This window comes from Pelobates fuscus, chromosome 6 (genome assembly GCF_036172605.1).
Source record: "Pelobates fuscus isolate aPelFus1 chromosome 6, aPelFus1.pri, whole genome shotgun sequence".
Lineage (NCBI taxonomy): Eukaryota > Metazoa > Chordata > Amphibia > Anura > Pelobatidae > Pelobates > Pelobates fuscus.
In genome coordinates, this window is record NC_086322.1 from 201,800,626 (window position 1) to 201,820,933 (window position 20,308).

Genomic DNA, 20,308 nt, shown 5'->3' on the forward strand with positions numbered 1-20,308 from the left:
GGGGTGGGCTGGTGGGTGAGGAGGGGGAATTGGGGGAGGGTAGCGTAGGGGAGGGGGGGGAGGTAGTTGGTGAAACTACCTTTTTCGGGGACTATAAAGGGAGTGCCCCAGTCTTATCAAGTTGTGCCGGGTGTCTCAGGGGGTGACTACCCGCCCCGTGGTACCTTGTGTTAGCACGGAGGGGGCAATCAATCGCCGAGCACCCTGATGTCAGTCCGTAAAGCAAAGTTATCCGTTACCCATGTTTTAAGTCGCATCGGCGTTTGTGATTCAGGTCGTCCGTGTGTGTCACGTCACATACAATGTTCATCAACAACATTATTTACAACAGGTATTCAAACATGAAGTGTAACAGAAGCATGTTAATAACAAAAAATCTCTTCTCTTTAGTTGTGTCTACCTAATCTACCATTCCTTGGCTGTCCCCACTATGTAATTTGTGTGGAGGGTTCGGTTTGTGGTACAGCTCTTCTGTTAGCTACCCAGTAGGCCCCTAGTCCCAAGCAGTCTTGAGTTCCCTGGCTAATGAAGGGGTGGTTCCTCTAATCCCTATGTGGTCTGCTTAGCTCGGACCCAGCCGTTTCCTATTCCCTGTGTGGTGGAGGCATATTGCTAATATTGTGTGGAGGTGTCTGATTCCCTTTATGGGTTGGGTATGAGGTAGGAGGTGTGTGCCTGGCTGCTCCTCTCCTTGGGACTATTAACCCTGCCGTTAAACTGCCCCCCCCCCCTCCCTACATTAACATAGGCATAAATGTACAACATGAGGTGTAAACTTGCGTGTCTGGTTGGATACAAGACGGATACTGCATTCAGTTTCGTGCCCTGGGAGTGACGGTGTATGCTGAGGAGCACATGTTTAGGTAGTCCTCTTGGCAAATGTTGCCTGTGCCCTCTTGTTAGTCGACAAAGTCCGTCAACTTGTAAAGTTTTTAAAGCGGTGGAATTTTCATTCATGCTTTTTTGTGTCAGTGACTCCCCAGTCCTTCTTTTCTGTCCGTTGTAGTCTAAGCGGTTGATTGTCTTTATCTTCTTCTGGTTTGCAGTTTCCTTTGCAGCTGTCTGGTTTCCAAGTATCCACTGCTTCCGTCTGTTTCCACACCCGAGTGCGTCAGTTCGGGTTGGTCATAGTTATAATACTACCACATTGGTTAGTCGTACTGTGGTAGTTGGCGTTTTGCTTATGTTTTATTATATTTTTGTGTTTGTTTGTTTTATTTATTTATTTTGCTTTCTTGTATCAGTCTTTTATTTTATTTTTAATTTTTTAATTGTTGACCTTCCTTCTCTTCTTGTTTTTTTATATTGTGACGTCTACATCTTTTGGTAGATTGTCTGGTGTGTATTGTGTTGCTTTGTTTTTTTCTTCTTGGTCCCCTTTATTGTTCTTGTCTTTTTTTTTATTGCTTTCTCCATGTTTTCTACCCCTGTTTTTCATTTTTTCCTCTTTTTTGTCGGATCTTGCTTTTGTCTGGTCTTGGGGACGTCAGGTTCCTTGTATGACATTTTTCTTTTGGTTCATGGTCGGGTTGTTTGGGTTGCTGGTGATTGTCGATGAGTCTCCTTTTTTTGTTTATTTGTGTGGTTTCATTTTTGAAGGTTATTTCTCGGATTTGGGGTGTGCTGTGGGATGTTATAGTCCGCTAATTGTAGAGTGAGGACTCTGCGATGGGAAGGGGGTCATTGTGCTTCCGTTAAGGTGCGTTACCGTCCATCGCTGCGCCGTCTCTGGGTATCAGGCCTAGCGCTTGGGTGCCCCTCTGGGGGAGGTGGAAGTCTGCCGGGACCTCGATGCCTATATCCCGCAGGAAGGCCTTGGGGTCCGCAGTGGGCAGTAATACGGCCGGCCTAGGCCCGTTGAACACTAGCATTTTAAAAGGATGTCCCCAGGCGAAGTTCAGGCCCTTGGCTCTGACAAGACCTGCAATGGGTTTCCACTCTCTGCGTCTGACTAGCGTGGTCGGTGCTATGTCCTGATATAAGTGGAGTGCGGCACCTTTGAGAGTGTATGTGTGGTGTCTGGTACTTTTGATGATGGCTTCCTTGGTGGAGAAGAAGTGCCACCTCATGATCACATCCCTAGGTGGGCCATTGGGGGGGGGGGCCCTGGCCCTCAGTGCCCTGTCTATTGCCCACATGTGGTCAGGGATAGCTGGCAGTTGTGTTTTAAACATTTCTGTGAGTACCTTCTGGATGTCTGTATCTTTAACTCGTTCTGACAAACCTTTGATTCTTAGTTTATTTCTCCGTGACCTGTTTGAAGCGTCCTCTATTTCTGCCTCTAACTCGGCTACTTTGGATATTAGGGTGTTAGTGGCAGATGCGGTTTCGTTGTGGGCCGCCACCACGTGGTCCATCCACGTGGTGGCATTGCCCCACTGCTTGGATTTCGGCCTTTACCTCCCTTGCCGATCGTTCAATCTCGCCGGCCAGGTAATGTGTTACCTCTGCAAGTGAGTGCATGATGTCCGAGGTGGTAGCCTGTTGTGGCAGGGAATTCCGTTCCCTGGTGCCCGGGGAGCCCAGGGAATCCGCGCTCGCGTGGCCGCCGCCATCTTTGAGCGCTTGCGGCCTGGGCGTTGTGAGGAGGTCGGCTACGGATGGGGTGCTGTCCCTTTGTTTTTTGCCGGGTTTTTTTTGGGTGTGCCATCTCCGGACCCTTCCCTCCTGCACTGCGAGTAAGTTTGGGTGTTTGTGAGCGGGTGTGCTGCGTCTGGCGTGGCGTTTCGGACCGTTCAGGGTGCAGAGCTCTCTGCCTAAGCGGCCATTACTCTCGGCGGTCAAGCCACGCCCCCGAACTTCTCCATTTTTGTCTCCACATGGGTTGTGCGTTTTCCCAACTGGTCGAAATCCTTCCTAATGTCGTCCAAACTTTTAATCCAGGTAGTGATTAGCTATATATGAACATATTTATAACATTTTCTAGCACACTGCGGGAAATTGACAGCCAAGTTGCCAACTATAATATTTACAAAGCTGAAGGATTGCTGATGTAACAGACTGCTATATTTTACTGTTTTGCTTTGGGTTTTGAGATACAGGTTTTGAACTTTGCCCTGTCATGTGAGGAGGGATGGCTAGGATGGCAGGAAGAAGAGGACAAGGGAGAAGCCATGTTCTCTGAGTCTGCTTAAAGAAAGTGTGCTCCTACCTGTTTCAATGGTATGTTACTGCTGGGACAGTGAAATAAGAACAGGGGAAGGCTAATGCACTGCAACTACAAGAAGTTGGAGACTGTCTACTGCTCTGCAAGGAGAATTAGAACACTTTTATTTAATGTTCAGCTCCCTGCAGATTCTGGAACTTTCTGCAGGAGTGTGAATGAGCTCTTGCATCCTGTCAGCAGAAGGCAGAGAAAGGATTGCCATTGCTGTTGTGCTGCTGTCCTACATTCTGCTGGATCTCTCTGGAAATATCTGCAGTTACAGAAGTCACTCAAAGGTACTGTCTCCAGAGATTGCTTCAGCATTCTCCCTTATAACTGTACCTGGGTAGCGCTACCTACACCTAAGGGCCCCAACGTTGTGCACATAATTTACCTGCAGGTACCTAGGAGCTTAACTGTTCAGATGTAGTTATTAATGTTATTAAGGGAAGTTTGTTGTCTGCATTCCTGCTGCTAAAGACTCTTGTGACTGTATCATTCCTACATCAGGGACTTTATCATCACTCAGCATTATCCAGGAACTGCATTGTTGTTTCTGCTGTTATATGTCTATCTCTTTAACCACAATACAGTGTGTATTTCCATGTCTGTATTTATTTTTAAGTGGAGGGTACTCATCTACTCAGTGGGGTGGGTTCCCCATAAATAGAAGTTGCACTAAGTGGAGGCACTGCGTCAGAACAAGATGTCCCGATCTCCCAACTATAGCGGAGGCTCAGGATCCCTGTCAGCTGCTAGCTACGGCTTGTTGCCAGGAGCAGGGCAAAAAAGGCTTACACTAATATGAACAGTAAAAAAACAAACCAACAAAAAGCAACTTTGCGGTTTCCATTATTTGATTTTTTTTCATATTGGCCGTTGTGTCATATTTTTCATAGGCCAATGCTTTCCTGGCTTTGCCAATTACTAGATGTGCTTCTTATAGATCTGTCTTAAAGCGGCACTGTCATGCCGAATCCCGTTTTTTTTTTTTAACCCCCCTCCCGCCTCCACTACATCCAATTGACCCCCTAGTCACCCCCAAATGCCCCTAAGCCCCCCAGATTACCTATTTTTAAATCTGTATTTTCTGCCCTGATCTTTATTCAGGGCGCCGCCATCTTTGTGTGGGTAGGTGAAGTCCCTGTGGGACACGTCATCTACCCACACTACACAGACTGTGAGATTCCCGCACATGCCCAGTGAAACACCTGGACATGCGAACGGGAATTTCATCTATTCATTCATTCATCAGACAGACGAATGAATGAATAGAAAAAATCAGATGAACAAACTAACACTGTGTATCAGTGTTCGTTTGTTCGTTCAGTTTATTACAAGGAGGGAGCTACCGGCGTGCAGCTCCCTCCTTGTAATATGTAAAGACAGAAGCGGTGGGGAGCTGTGCTCCCCACCACTTCATAAGCCCCCCAGATCCCCCCCTCACTCTATGGGGGTCAATATGACCCCCATAATAGCACAAGGGAGATTAAAATCTCCCCAATGCCCCTACTCGCTATACCGCGAGTAGGGGCATGTCCACTAAACAGTGAGCAGCCTGTGGCTGCTCACTGTAAAAAAATAAATGGTAATAAGGGAGGGGGACCTACTGTCCTCCCCCCTGGCCCCCACCCCTGCGCGGTGGGTGTGGGCACTAATAAAACAATAAGGGGGGGGAACCCACTGTCCTCCCCCCCGGCCCCCACCCCTGCGCGGTGGGTGGGGGCCCTAATAAAACAATAAGGGGGGGGACCTACTGTCCTCCCCCCCCGGCCCCCACCCCTGCGCGGTGGGTGGGGGCCCTAATAAAATAATAAGGGGGGACCTACTGTCCTCCCCCCTGGCCCCCACCCCTGCGCGGTGGGTGGGGGCCCTAATAAAATAATAAGGGGGGGGACCTACTGTCCTCCCCCCTGGCCCCCACCCCTGAGCGGTGGGTGAGGGCCCTAAATAAAGATAGGGGGGGACCTACTGTCCTCCCCCCTGGCCCCCACCCCTGCGCGGTGGGTGGGGGCCCTAATAAAACAATAAGGGGGGGGACCTACTGTCCTCCCCCCCTGGCCCCCACCCCTGAGCGGTGGGTGGGGGCCCTAAATGACCCCCCCCCATCAAGGTGACTAGGGGTCCCAAGCCCCCAGTCACCCCCCCCCAAAACATTCTATCCTCTACCTACCCCCCTCCCCCTAAAAATAGTGAGGGGGGAATAAAATAACTAACCTGTAAAAAACAAAAATTAAACTTACCATTTGACGTCTTCTTTTTTCTAAATTCTTCTTTCTTCAGCCCCCAAAAAGGCCAAATAAAAATCCATCATACCCGTCGCACTTTAAAAAAAAAAAAAAAAAAACGAGCGCAAAAAAAAATTAATCCATGTTCACCCATGGATGGCACGCCGCGTACTGAGCTCCGCAGGGCGGGTCAAGGCTTATAAAGCCTTGCCCCGCCCTGCAATTAGGCTTAGAACACACTGATTGGTTGGTTTAAGCCAATCAGAGTGCTCTGTGTCATTTTACACAGAGTGTGAAAATTCAAAAGAACTTTCCCACGCTGTGTAAAATGACAGATCACTGTGATTGGATGGTTTTCAAGCCATCCAATCACAGTGCTCTGTGTCATTTTACAAGCTTGGGAAAGTTCTTTGGAATTTTCCCACGCTTGTAAAATGACACAGAGCACTGTGATTGGATGGCTTGAAATCCATCCAATCACAGTGCTCTGTGTCATTTTACAAGCGTGGGAAAGTTCTTTGGAATTTTACCACGCTTGTAAAATGACACAGAGCACTGTGATTGGATGGCTTGAAAACCATCCAATCACAGTGATCTGTCATTTTACACAGCGTGGGAAAGTTCTTTTGAAAGTGCGACGGGTATGATGGATTTTTGTTTGGCTTTTTTGGGGGCTGAAGAAAGAAGAATTTAGAAAAAAGAAGACGTCAAATGGTAAGTTTAATTTTTTTTTTACAGGTTAGTTATTTTATTCCCCCCTCACTATTTTTAGGGGGAGGGGGGTAGGTAGGGGATAGAATGTTTTGGGTTGGGGGGGGGGTGACTAGGGGCTTGGGACCCCTAGTCACCTTGATGGGGGGGGGGTCATTTAGGGCCCCCACCCACCACGCAGGGGTGGGGGCCAGGGGGGGAGGACAGTAGGTCCCCCCCCCTTATTATTTTATTAGGGCCCCCACCCACAGCGCAGGGGTGGGGGCCAGGGGGGGAGGACAGTAGGTCCCCCCCCTTATTATTTTATTAGGGCCCCCACCCACCACGCAGGGGTGGGGGCCGGGGGGAGGACAGTAGGTGTCCCCCCCCCCCTTATTGTTTTATTAGGGCCTCCACCCACCGCGCAGGGGTGGGGGCCATGGGGGAGGACAGTAGGTCCCCCCCATCTTTAACCCCCGCGCGGGGGGGGGTTATTAGGTGTTTTTTTGTTTGTTTTTTACAGTGAGCAGCCACAGGCTGCTCACTGCTTACTAGACATGCCCCTACTCGCGGTATAGCGAGTAGGGGCATATTATTTACTAATACTAAGTAATCTTTACTTAGTATTAGTACATTTGGCTGAAAGACCAATTCAGGTCTTTCAGCCTTTTAGTAGATAGCTCCCTGATACCGTGGGAATTAGGGAGTTATCTACTAAGCGGCTGCAAGATGCAGCCACAGCAATGAATAGAATCGGAGTTTCATTCATTAGAATGAAATTCTGATACGAACAAAGTACCGAATTGCATCCTAACACCAATGGAGAAACTCTTCTCATTCTGTTAGGATGCAATTCGGCAGTTTTGCCGGCGTTCTGTCTAAGTGACAGGACTTTCGGCAATACTGACAGGAAGTATTATGGGAACAGGGAGGAAAGCTAGGGATCATGGGAAAATTGCTCTGACCACTCTCTGCACAACACCACTAGCCTCAGTGCCTCTCTGAACAACACCACTAGCCTCAGTGCCTCTCTGCACAACACCACTAGCCTCAGTGCCTCTCTGCACAACACCACTAGCCTCAGTGCCTCTCTCCACAACACCACTAGCCTCAATGCCTCTCTCCACAACACCACTAGCCTCAATGCCTCTCTCCACAACACCACTAGCCTCAGTGCCTCTCTCCACAACACCACTAGCCTCGGTGCCTCTCTCCACAACACCACTAGCCTCGGTGCCTCTCTGCACAACACCAGTAGCCTCAATGCCTCTCTGCACAACACCACTAGCCTCAGTGCCTCTCTGCACAACACCACTAGCCTCAGTGCCTCTCTGCACAACACCACTAGCCTCAGTGCCTCTCTGCACAACACCACTAGCCTCAGTGCCTCTCTGCACAACACCACTAGCCTCGGTGCCTCTCTCCACAACACCACTAGCCTCGGTGCCTCTCTCCACAACACCACTAGCCTCGGTGCCTCTCTGCACAACACCAGTAGCCTCAATGCCTCTCTGCACAACACCACTAGCCTCAGTGCCTCTCTGCACAACACCACTAGCCTCAGTGCCTCTCTGCACAACACCACTAGCCTCAGTGCCTCTCTGCACAACACCACTAGCCTCAGTGCCTCTCTGCACAACACCACTAGCCTCAGTGCCTCTCTCCACAACACCACTAGCCTCAGTGCCTCTCTCCACAACACCACTACCCTTAGTGTCTGTCTCCATGACACCATTACACTCTGAGAGTGCAGAAAATGAATTATGTAGAGCAACAGACTGTGCAATATGCCTTTTATCCACAACTCCAAGTCTACCAGATCCTACAGTAATCCATCTGCCATTCCTATTATGTCTCTGCGGCAGTGGCTTTGCAGCAGTTCCAGCCTGAGTTTGTTTACCAGATAATTTACAAATCTCAGACTTCAAAAATACAATCTCCTGCCGCAAGATAGATAACGGTCTACAGATTAGACAACAACCAAACCTCCAAAAAGTGGAACGCGAAACAAATGCATAGCAACTATTACACTAAACTAAGTCTGCCATTCCAATGAGGTAAATAATTTAAATCAAAGGAATCTTAACTTTTTATTTATCCTCCTGAATACCTCAGATTACCTCCAGATTATCTCCAACCACACACACTTAGAAGCAACACTATCCAGAATATCTCCAACCACACATACACTTAGAAGAAACACTTAGATGAAGCAACCAAGCTATATTAGCCAAGCTAATGACAACAGCCCTTATATACTCCTAAAATCACCTTACACTAGGAATGTTTTACACCTGGGTAGGCCTCTGCTTATTTGCAAACAATAGCTAATTTAAACAGCAATCAATAGCAAGTAGCTACCTAATCAAATGCCTTATAATTACCAACAGGAAATCACACCTTGTGCAATCAGTAACCTTTTCCTACAGATGAATCTTACCTGTAACAGTAAAAAAGAAAACTCTTAGCACAACTCTTAGACAGTTGAAGCTTCTGTAAAACTCTCCAGAATATCTCCAACCACACACACTTAGAAGCAACACTTAGATGAACCAACCAAGCTATAAAAATGTTCACTGTTGGAAGAATGTTATCCGGCACATCCAAAGTCGTGGCTATAACTTGATAATATTGGAGTGGAGAACTGTAAACTTAAAATGCCCAGACTTAAATCCCAAGCATTGGCAATGGTTTCTAACTTCTGAAACATACTTAGTCTCACCTTTTAAGATCAGCTGTCCTTTTCAATATCTCCGTTTTGACAACGTTTATTTTTTGGAAAACGTGCTCCACACATTAGTTATCCTCTTCAACAACGAAATTGGGATCTCATCAGTGGGTTCAACATTCTAATAAATCACTGTAAATCAGTATATGTTGAAGCTTGCACAACTTATATCTGTTCTGTAGTCACAAAACTTGATCCGAGTTGTTTTTGTTTTGGAATATGCTCACCGATCCAAAAGCGAAATACTGCATCAACAGGAAGCCAGAATAGCTCAGTTGGGAGAGCGTTAGACTGAAGATCTAAAGGTCCCGGGTTCGATCCCGGGTTTTGGCATTGGTTGCAGTGTCCCATGATTTACTTTTAAGCATGGTTGCATTATCTGCATGTTCTTCACATTATTGCTAATGTTGAGCAGAAACATATGTACATCAGCATGTAAGTGATCACATATGTTACTTCTGGCTTGAATTAGATTAAAACTTCTTGGTGATGGCATCTTTTTGTTGCTTTATTTTCTATGTTCTACTATCAAAATGTTCACTGTGTGAAGAATGTTATCCGGCACATCCGAAGATCCCTAGTCGTGGTTATAACTTGATAATATTGGAGTGGAGAACTGTAAACTTAAAATGCCCAGACTTAAATCCCAAGCATTGGTAATGGTTTCTACCTTCTGAAACATACTTAGTCTCACCTTTTAAGATCAGCTGTCCTTTTCAATATCTCCGTTTTGACAACGTTTATTTTTTGGAAAACGTGCTCCACACATTAGTTATCCTCTTCAACAACGAAATTGGGATCTCATCAGTGGGTTCAACATTCTAATAAATCACTGTAAATCAGTATATGTTGAAGCTTGCACAACTTATATCTGTTCTGTAGTCACAAAACTTGATCCTAGTTGTTTTTTTTTTTTGGAATATGCTCACCGATCCAAAAGCGAAATACTGCATCAACAGGAAGCCGAAATAGCTCAGTTGGGAGAGCGTTAGACTGAAGTTCTAAAGGTCCTTGGTTCGATCCCGGGTTTCGGCATTGGTTGCAGTGTCCCATGATTTACTTTTAAGCATGGTTGCATTATCTGCATGTTCTTCACATTATTGATAATGTTGAGCAGAAACATATGTACATCAGCATGTAAGTGATCACATATGTTACTTCTGGCTTGAATTAGATTAAAAGTGTCCCATGATTTACTTTTAAGCATGGTTGTATTATCTGCATGTTCTTCACATTATTGCTAATGTTGAGCAGAAACATATGTACATCAGCATGTAAGTGATCACATATGTTACTTCTGGCTTGACTTAGATTAAAAGTGTCCCATGATTTACTTTTAAGCATGGTTGCATTATCTGCATGTTCTTCACATTATTGCTAATGTTGAGCAGAAACATATGTACATCAGCATGTAAGTGATCACATATGTTACTTCTGGCTTGACTTAGATTAAAACTTCTTGGCGTTGGCATCTTTTTGTTGCTTTATTTTTTATGTTCTACTATCAAAATGTTCACTGTTGGAAGAATGTTATCCGGCACATACGAAGATCCCTAGTCGTGGTTATAACTTGATAATATTGGAGTGGAGAACTGTAAATTTAAAATGCCCAGACTTAAATCCCAAGCATTGGTAATGGTTTCTACCTTCTGAAACATACTTAGTCTCACCTTTTAAGATCAGCTGTCCTTTTCAATATCTCCGTTTTGACAACGTTTATTTTTTGGAAAACGTGCTCCACACATTAGTTATCCTCTTCAACAACGAAATTGGGATCTCATCAGTGGGTTCAACATTCTAATAAATCACTGTAAATCAGTATATGTTGAAGCTTGCACAACTTATATCTGTTCTGTACTTGATCCGAGTTGTTTTTTTTTTTTGAATATGCTCGCCGATCCAAAAGCGAAATACTACATGAATGGGAAGCCGAAATAGCTCAGTTGGGAGAGCGTTAGACTGAAGATCTAAAGGTCCCTGGTTCGATCCCGGGTTTCGGCATTGGTTGCAATGTCCCATGATTTACTTTTAAGCATGGTTGCATTATCTGCATGTTCTTCACATTATTACTAATGTTGAGCAGAAACATATGTACATCAGCATGTAAGTGATCACATATGTTACTTCTGGCTTGACTTAGATTAAAAGTGTCCCATGATTTACTTTTAAGCATGGTTGCATTATCTGCATGTTCTTCACATTATTGCTAATGTTGAGCAGAAACATATGTACATCAGCATGTAAGTGATCACATATGTTACTTCTGGCTTGAATTAGATTAAAACTTCTTGGTGATGGCATCTTTTTGTTGCTTTATTTTCTATGTTCTACTATCAAAATGTTCACTGTGTGAAGAATGTTATCCGGCACATCCGAAGATCCCTAGTCGTGGTTATAACTTGATAATATTGGAGTGGAGAACTGTAAACTTAAAATGCCCAGACTTAAATCCCAAGCATTGGTAATGGTTTCTACCTTCTGAAACATACTTAGTCTCACCTTTTAAGATCAGCTGTCCTTTTCAATATCTCCGTTTTGACAACGTTTATTTTTTGGAAAACGTGCTCCACACATTAGTTATCCTCTTCAACAACGAAATTGGGATCTCATCAGTGGGTTCAACATTCTAATAAATCACTGTAAATCAGTATATGTTGAAGCTTGCACAACTTATATCTGTTCTGTAGTCACAAAACTTGATCCTAGTTGTTTTTTTTTTTTGAATATGCTCACCGATCCAAAAGCGAAATACTGCATCAATGGGAAGCCGAAATAGCTCAGTTGGGAGAGCGTTAGACTGAAGATCTAAAGGTCCTTGGTTCGATCCCGGGTTTCGGCATTGGTTGCAGTGTCCCATGATTTACTTTTAAGCATGGTTGCATTATCTGCATGTTCTTCACATTATTGCTAATGTTGAGCAGAAACATATGTACATCAGCATGTAAGTGATCACATATGTTACTTCTGGCTTGACTTAGATTAAAAGTGTCCCATGATTTACTTTTAAGCATGGTTGCATTATCTGCATGTTCTTCACATTATTGATAATGTTGAGCAGAAACATATGTACATCAGCATGTAAGTGATCACATATGTTACTTCTGGCTTGAATTAGATTAAAAGTGTCCCATGATTTACTTTTAAGCATGGTTGCATTATCTGCATGTTCTTCACATTATTGCTAATGTTGAGCAGAAACATATGTACATCAGCATGTAAGTGATCACATATGTTACTTCTGGCTTGAATTAGATTAAAAGTGTCCCATGATTTACTTTTAAGCATGGTTGCATTATCTGCATGTTCTTCACATTATTGCTAATGTTGAGCAGAAACATATGTACATCAGCATGTAAGTGATCACATATGTTACTTCTGGCTTGAATTAGATTAAAAGTGTCCCATGATTTACTTTTAAGCATGGTTGCATTATCTGCATGTTCTTCACATTATTGCTAATGTTGAGCAGAAACATATGTACATCAGCATGTAAGTGATCACATATGTTACTTCTGGCTTGAATTAGATTAAAAGTGTCCCATGATTTACTTTTAAGCATGGTTGCATTATCTGCATGTTCTTCACATTATTGCTAATGTTGAGCAGAAACATATGTACATCAGCATGTAAGTGATCACATATGTTACTTCTGGCTTGACTTAGATTAAAAGTGTCCCATGATTTACTTTTAAGCATGGTTGCATTATCTGCATGTTCTTCACATTATTGCTAATGTTGAGCAGAAACATATGTACATCAGCATGTAAGTGATCACATATGTTACTTCTGGCTTGACTTGGATTAAAACTTCTTGGCGTTGGCATCTTTTTGTTGCTTTATTTTCTGTTCTACTATCAAAATGTTCACTGTTGGAAGAATGTTATCCGGCACATCCGAAGATCCCTAGTCGTGGTTATAACTTGATAATATTGGAGTGGAGAACTGTAAACTTAAAATGCCCAGACTTAAATCCCAAGCATTGGCAATGGTTTCTAACTTCTGAAACATACTTAGTCTCACCTTTTAAGATCAGCTGTCCTTTTCAATATCTCCGTTTTGACAACGTTTATTTTTTGGAAAACGTGCTCCACACATTAGTTATCCTCTTCAACAACGAAATTGGGATCTCATCAGTGGGTTCAACATTCTAATAAATCACTGTAAATCAGTATATGTTGAAGCTTGCACAACTTATATCTGTTCTGTACTTGATCCGAGTTGTTTTTTTTTTTTAAATATGCTCGCCGTTCCAAAAGCGAAATACTACATGAACGGGAAGCCGAAATAGCTCAGTTGGGAGAGCGTTAGACTGAAGATCTAAAGGTCCCTGGTTCGATCCCGGGTTTCGGCATTGGTTGCAATGTCCCATGATTTACTTTTAAGCATGGTTGCATTATCTGCATGTTCTTCACATTATTGCTAATGTTGAGCAGAAACATATGTACATCAGCATGTAAGTGATCACATATGTTACTTCTGGCTTGAATTAGATTAAAAGTGTCCCATGATTTACTTTTAAGCATGGTTGCATTATCTGCATGTTCTTCACATTATTGCTAATGTTGAGCAGAAACATATGTACATCAGCATGTAAGTGATCACATATGTTACTTTTGGCTTGACTTAGATTAAAAGTGTCCCATGATTTACTTTTAAGCATGGTTGCATTATCTGCATGTTCTTCACATTATTGCTAATGTTGAGCAGAAACATATGTACATCAGCATGTAAGTGATCACATATGTTACTTCTGGCTTGACTTGGATTAAAACTTCTTGGCGTTGGCATCTTTTTGTTGCTTTATTTTCTATGTTCTACTATCAAAATGTTCACTGTTGGAAGAATGTTATCCGGCACATCCGAAGATCCCTAGTCGTGGTTATAACTTGATAATATTGGAGTGGAGAACTGTAAACTTAAAATGCCCAGACTTAAATCCCAAGCATTGGCAATGGTTTCTAACTTCTGAAACATACTTAGTCTCACCTTTTAAGATCAGCTGTCCTTTTCAATATCTCCGTTTTGACAACGTTTATTTTTTGGAAAACGTGCTCCACACATTAGTTATCCTCTTCAACAACGAAATTGGGATCTCATCAGTGGGTTCAACATTCTAATAAATCACTGTAAATCAGTATATGTTGAAGCTTGCACAACTTATATCTGTTCTGTAGTCACAAAACTTGATCCGAGTTGTTGTTTTTTTGGAATATGCTCACCGATCCAAAAGCGAAATACTGCATCAACGGGAAGCCGAAATAGCTCAGTTGGGAGAGCGTTAGACTGAAGATCTAAAGGTCCCTGGTTCGATCCCGGGTTTCGGCATTGGTTGCAATGTCCCATGATTTACTTTTAAGCATGGTTGCATTATCTGCATGTTCTTCACATTATTGCTAATGTTGAGCAGAAACATATGTACATCAGCATGTAAGTGATCACATAGTTACTTCTGGCTTGAATTAGATTAAAAGTGTCCCATGATTTACTTTTAAGCATGGTTGCATTATCTGCATGTTCTTCACATTATTGCTAATGTTGAGCAGAAACATATGTACATCAGCATGTAAGTGATCACATATGTTACTTCTGGCTTGACTTAGATTAAAAGTGTCCCATGATTTACTTTTAAGCATGGTTGCATTATCTGCATGTTCTTCACATTATTGCTAATGTTGAGCAGAAACATATGTACATCAGCATGTAAGTGATCACATATGTTACTTCTGGCTTGACTTGGATTAAAACTTCTTGGCGTTGGCATCTTTTTGTTGCTTTATTTTCTATGTTCTACTATCAAAATGTTCACTGTTGGAAGAATGTTATCCGGCACATCCGAAGATCCCTAGTCGTGGTTATAACTTGATAATATTGGAGTGGAGAACTGTAAACTTAAAATGCCCAGACTTAAATCCCAAGCATTGGCAATGGTTTCTAACTTCTGAAACATACTTAGTCTCACCTTTTAAGATCAGCTGTCCTTTTCAATATCTCCGTTTTGACAACGTTTATTTTTTGGAAAACGTGCTCCACACATTAGTTATCCTCTTCAACAACGAAATTGGGATCTCATCAGTGGGTTCAACATTCTAATAAATCACTGTAAATCAGTATATGTTGAAGCTTGCACAACTTATATCTGTTCTGTAGTCACAAAACTTGATCCGAGTTGGTTTTTTTTTTGGAATATGCTCACTGATCCAAAAGCGAAATACTGCATCAACGGGAAGCCGAAATAGCTCAGTTGGGAGAGCGTTAGACTGAAGATCTAAAGGTCCCTGGTTCGATCCCGGGTTTCGGCATTGGTTGCAATGTCCCATGATTTACTTTTAAGCATGGTTGCATTATCTGCATGTTCTTCACATTATTGCTAATGTTGAGCAGAAACATATGTACATCAGCATGTAAGTGATCACATATGTTACTTCTGGCTTGAATTAGATTAAAAGTGTCCCATGATTTACTTTTAAGCATGGTTGCATTATCTGCATGTTCTTCACATTATTGCTAATGTTGAGCAGAAACATATGTACATCAGCATGTAAGTGATCACATATGTTACTTCTGGCTTGACTTAGATTAAAAGTGTCCCATGATTTACTTTTAAGCATGGTTGCATTATCTGCATGTTCTTCACATTATTGCTAATGTTGAGCAGAAACATATGTACATCAGCATGTAAGTGATCACATATGTTACTTCTGGCTTGACTTAGATTAAAAGTGTCCCATGATTTACTTTTAAGCATGGTTGCATTATCTGCATGTTCTTCACATTATTGCTAATGTTGAGCAGAAACATATGTACATCAGCATGTAAGTGATCACATATGTTACTTCTGGCTTGACTTGGATTAAAACTTCTTGGCGTTGGCATCTTTTTGTTGCTTTATTTTCTATGTTCTACTATCAAAATGTTCACTGTTGGAAGAATGTTATCCGGCACATCCGAAGATCCCTAGTCGTGGTTATAACTTGATAATATTGGAGTGGAGAACTGTTAACTTAAAATGCCCAGACTTAAATCCCAAGCATTGGCAATGGTTTCTAACTTCTGAAACCTACTTAGTCTCACCTTTTAAGATCAGCTGTCCTTTTCAATATCTCCGTTTTGACAACGTTTATTTTTTGGAAAACGTGCTCCACACATTAGTTATCCTCTTCAACAACGAAATTGGGAGCTCATCAGTGGGTTCAACATTCTAATAAATCACTGTAAATCAGTATATGTTGAAGCTTGCACAACTTATATCTGTTCTGTACTTGATCCGAGTTGTTTTTTTTTTTTGAATATGCTCGCCGTTCCAAAAGCGAAATACTGCATCAACGGGAAGCCGAAATAGCTCAGTTGGGAGAGCGTTAGACTGAAGATCTAAAGGTCCCTGGTTCGATCCCGGGTTTCGGCATTGGTTGCAGTGTCCCATGATTTACTTTTAAGCATGGTTGCATTATCTGCATGTTCTTCACATTATTGCTAATGTTGAGCAGAAACATATGTACATCAGCATGTAAGTGATCACATATGTTACTTCTGGCTTGAATTAGATTAAAAGTGTCCCATGATTTACTTTTAAGCATGGTTGCATTATCTGCATGTTCTTCACATTATTGCTAATGTTGAGCAGAAACATATGTACATCAGCATGTAAGTGATCACATATGTTACTTCTGGCTTGACTTAGATTAAAAGTGTCCCATGATTTACTTTTAAGCATGGTTGCATTATCTGCATGTTCTTCACATTATTGCTAATGTTGAGCAGAAACATATGTACATCAGCATGTAAGTGATCACATATGTTACTTCTGGCTTGACTTAGATTAAAACTTCTTGGCGTTGGCATCTTTTTGTTGCTTTATTTTCTATGTTCTACTATCAAAATGTTCACTGTTGGAAGAATGTTATCCGGCACATCCGAAGATCCCTAGTCGTGGTTATAACTTGATAATATTGGAGTGGAGAACTGTAAACTTAAAATGCCCAGACTTAAATCCCAAGCATTGGCAATGGTTTCTAACTTCTGAAACATACTTAGTCTCACCTTTTAAGATCAGCTGTCCTTTTCAATATCTCCGTTTTGACAACGTTTATTTTTTGGAAAACGTGCTCCACACATTAGTTATCCTCTTCAACAACGAAATTGGGAGCTCATCAGTGGGTTCAACATTCTAATAAATCACTGTAAATCAGTATATGTTGAAGCTTGCACAACTTATATCTGTTCTGTAGTCACAAAACTTGATCCGAGTTGTTTTTTTTTGTGGAATATGCTCACCGATCCAAAAGCGAAATACTGCATCAACGGGAAGCCGAAATAGCTCAGTTGGGAGAGCGTTAGACTGAAGATCTAAAGGTCCCTGGTTCGATCCTGGGTTTCGGCATTGGTTGCAGTGTCCCATGATTTACTTTTAAGCATGGTTGCATTATCTGCATGTTCTTCACATTATTGCTAATGTTGAGCAGAAACATATGTACATCAGCATGTAAGTGATCACATATGTTACTTCTGGCTTGAATTAGATTAAAAGTGTCCCATGATTTACTTTTAAGCATGGTTGCATTATCTGCATGTTCTTCACATTATTGCTAATGTTGAGCAGAAACATATGTACATCAGCATGTAAGTGATCACATATGTTACTTCTGGCTTGACTTAGATTAAAAGTGTCCCATGATTTACTTTTAAGCATGGTTGCATTATCTGCATGTTCTTCACATTATTGCTAATGTTGAGCAGAAACATATGTACATCAGCATGTAAGTGATCACATATGTTACTTCTGGCTTGACTTAGATTAAAACTTCTTGGCGTTGGCATCTTTTTGTTGCTTTATTTTCTATGTTCTACTATCAAAATGTTCACTGTTGGAAGAATGTTATCCGGCACATCCGAAGATCCCTAGTCGTGGTTATAACTTGATAATATTGGAGTGGAGAACTGTAAACTTAAAATGCCCAGACTTAAATCCCAAGCATTGGCAATGGTTTCTACCTTCTGAAACATACTTAGTCTCACCTTTTAAGATCAGCTGTCCTTTTCAATATCTCCGTTTTGACAACGTTTATTTTTTGGAAAACGTGCTCCACACATTAGTTATCCTCTTCAACAACGAAATTGGGATCTCATCAGTGGGTTCAACATTCTAATAAATCACTGTAAATCAGTATATGTTGAAGCTTGCACAACTTATATCTGTTCTGTACTTGATCCGAGTTGTGTTTTTTTTTTGAATATGCTCGCCATTCCAAAAGCGAAATACTACATGAACGGGAAGCCGAAATAGCTCAGTTGGGAGAGCGTTAGACTGAAGATCTAAAGGTCCCTGGTTCGATCCCGGGTTTCGGCATTGGTTGCAATGTCCCATGATTTACTTTTAAGCATGGTTGCATTATCTGCATGTTCTTCACATTATTGCTAATGTTGAGCAGAAACATATGTACATCAGCATGTAAGTGATCACATATGTTACTTCTGGCTTGAATTAGATTAAAAGTGTCCCATGATTTACTTTTAAGCATGGTTGCATTATCTGCATGTTCTTCACATTATTGCTAATGTTGAGCAGAAACATATGTACATCAGCATGTAAGTGATCACATATGTTACTTCTGGCTTGACTTAGATTAAAAGTGTCCCATGATTTACTTTTAAGCATGGTTGCATTATCTGCATGTTCTTCACATTATTGCTAATGTTGAGCAGAAACATATGTACATCAGCATGTAAGTGATCACATATGTTACTTCTGGCTTGACTTAGATTAAAAGTGTCCCATGATTTACTTTTAAGCATGGTTGCATTATCTGCATGTTCTTCACATTATTGCTAATGTTGAGCAGAAACATATGTACATCAGCATGTAAGTGATCACATATGTTACTTCTGGCTTGACTTGGATTAAAACTTCTTGGCGTTGGCATCTTTTTGTTGCTTTATTTTCTATGTTCTACTATCAAAATGTTCACTGTTGGAAGAATGTTATCCGGCACATCCGAGGATCCCTAGTCGTGGTTATAACTTGATAATATTGGAGTGGAGAACTGTTAACTTAAAATGCCCAGACTTAAATCCCAAGCATTGGCAATGGTTTCTAACTTCTGAAACATACTTAGTCTCACCTTTTAAGATCAGCTGTCCTTTTCAATATCTCCGTTTTGACAACGTTTATTTTTTGGAAAACGTGCTCCACACATTAGTTATCCTCTTCAACAACGAAATTGGGAGCTCATCAGTGGGTTCAACATTCTAATAAATCACTGTAAATCAGTATATGTTGAAGCTTGCACAACTTATATCTGTTCTGTACTTGATCCGAGTTGTTTTTTTTTTTTGAATATGCTCGCCGTTCCAAAAGCGAAATACTACATGAACGGGAAGCCGAAATAGCTCAGTTGGGAGAGCGTTAGACTGAAGATCTAAAGGTCCCTGGTTCGATCCCGGGTTTCGGCATTGGTTGCAATGTCCCATGATTTACTTTTAAGCATGGTTGCATTATCTGCATGTTCTTCACATTATTGCTAATGTTGAGCAGAAACATATGTACATCAGCATGTAAGTGATCACATATGTTACTTCTGGCTTGATTTAGATTAAAAGTGTCCCATGATTTACTTTTAAGCATGGTTGCATTATCTGCATGTTCTTCACATTATTGCTAATGTTGAGCAGAAACATATGTACATCAGCATGTAAGTGATCACATATGTTACTTCTGGCTTGACTTGGATTAAAACTTCTTGGCGTTGGCATCTTTTTGTTGCTTTATTTTCTATGTTCTACTATCAAAATGTTCACTGTTGGAAGAATGTTATCCGGCACATCCGAAGATCCCTAGTCGTGGTTATAACTTGATAATATTGGAGTGGAGAACTGTAAACTTAAAATGCCCAGACTTAAATCCCAAGCATTGGCAATGGTTTCTAACTTCTGAAACATACTTAGTCTCACCTTTTAAGATCAGCTGTCCTTTTCAATATCTCCGTTTTGACAACGTTTATTTTTTGGAAAACGTGCTCCACACATTAGTTATCCTCTTCAACAACGAAATTGGGAGCTCATCAGTGGGTTCAACATTCTAATAAATCACTGTAAATCAGTATATGTTGAAGCTTGCACAACTTATATCTGTTCTGTAGTCACAAAACTTGATCCGAGTTGTTTTTTTTTGTGGAATATGCTCACCGATCCAAAAGCGAAATACTGCATCAACGGGAAGCCGAAATAGCTCAGTTGGGAGAGCGTTAGACTGAAGATCTAAAGGTCCCTGGTTCGATCCCGGGTTTCGTCATTGGTTGCAGTGTCCCATGATTTACTTTTAAGCATGGTTGCATTATCTGCATGTTCTTCACATTATTGCTAATGTTGAGCAGAAACATATGTACATCAGCATGTAAGTGATCACATATGTTACTTCTGGCTTGAATTAGATTAAAAGTGTCCCATGATTTACTTTTAAGCATGGTTGCATTATCTGCATGTTCTTCACATTATTGCTAATGTTGAGCAGAAACATATGTACAT

General features: G+C 41.7%; 12 non-coding genes across 12 annotated transcripts; all 12 read left to right on the forward strand.

Annotated features, from left to right (window-relative positions):
- Positions 1-9,051: 9,051 nt before the first annotated feature.
- TRNAF-GAA (transfer RNA phenylalanine (anticodon GAA)) lies at positions 9,052-9,124 on the forward strand. Its single transcript has one exon. It is a non-coding gene; the product is annotated as a tRNA-Phe (tRNA).
- A 629-nt stretch (positions 9,125-9,753) lies between these two features.
- TRNAF-GAA (transfer RNA phenylalanine (anticodon GAA)) lies at positions 9,754-9,826 on the forward strand. Its single transcript has one exon. It is a non-coding gene; the product is annotated as a tRNA-Phe (tRNA).
- An 893-nt stretch (positions 9,827-10,719) lies between these two features.
- Positions 10,720-10,792, forward strand: TRNAF-GAA (transfer RNA phenylalanine (anticodon GAA)). Its single transcript has one exon. It is a non-coding gene; the product is annotated as a tRNA-Phe (tRNA).
- A 765-nt stretch (positions 10,793-11,557) lies between these two features.
- TRNAF-GAA (transfer RNA phenylalanine (anticodon GAA)) lies at positions 11,558-11,630 on the forward strand. Its single transcript has one exon. It is a non-coding gene; the product is annotated as a tRNA-Phe (tRNA).
- Positions 11,631-13,069: 1,439 nt separating this feature from the next.
- Positions 13,070-13,142, forward strand: TRNAF-GAA (transfer RNA phenylalanine (anticodon GAA)). The gene has a single exon. It is a non-coding gene; the product is annotated as a tRNA-Phe (tRNA).
- Positions 13,143-14,043: 901 nt separating this feature from the next.
- TRNAF-GAA (transfer RNA phenylalanine (anticodon GAA)) lies at positions 14,044-14,116 on the forward strand. Its single transcript has one exon. It is a non-coding gene; the product is annotated as a tRNA-Phe (tRNA).
- Positions 14,117-15,017: 901 nt separating this feature from the next.
- Positions 15,018-15,090, forward strand: TRNAF-GAA (transfer RNA phenylalanine (anticodon GAA)). The gene has a single exon. It is a non-coding gene; the product is annotated as a tRNA-Phe (tRNA).
- Positions 15,091-16,120: 1,030 nt separating this feature from the next.
- TRNAF-GAA (transfer RNA phenylalanine (anticodon GAA)) lies at positions 16,121-16,193 on the forward strand. Its single transcript has one exon. It is a non-coding gene; the product is annotated as a tRNA-Phe (tRNA).
- Positions 16,194-17,095: 902 nt separating this feature from the next.
- On the forward strand, positions 17,096-17,168 carry TRNAF-GAA (transfer RNA phenylalanine (anticodon GAA)). The gene has a single exon. It is a non-coding gene; the product is annotated as a tRNA-Phe (tRNA).
- Positions 17,169-18,061: 893 nt separating this feature from the next.
- TRNAF-GAA (transfer RNA phenylalanine (anticodon GAA)) lies at positions 18,062-18,134 on the forward strand. The gene has a single exon. It is a non-coding gene; the product is annotated as a tRNA-Phe (tRNA).
- Positions 18,135-19,164: 1,030 nt separating this feature from the next.
- TRNAF-GAA (transfer RNA phenylalanine (anticodon GAA)) lies at positions 19,165-19,237 on the forward strand. Its single transcript has one exon. It is a non-coding gene; the product is annotated as a tRNA-Phe (tRNA).
- A 765-nt stretch (positions 19,238-20,002) lies between these two features.
- TRNAF-GAA (transfer RNA phenylalanine (anticodon GAA)) lies at positions 20,003-20,075 on the forward strand. Its single transcript has one exon. It is a non-coding gene; the product is annotated as a tRNA-Phe (tRNA).
- The last annotated feature ends 233 nt before the right edge of the window (positions 20,076-20,308 follow it).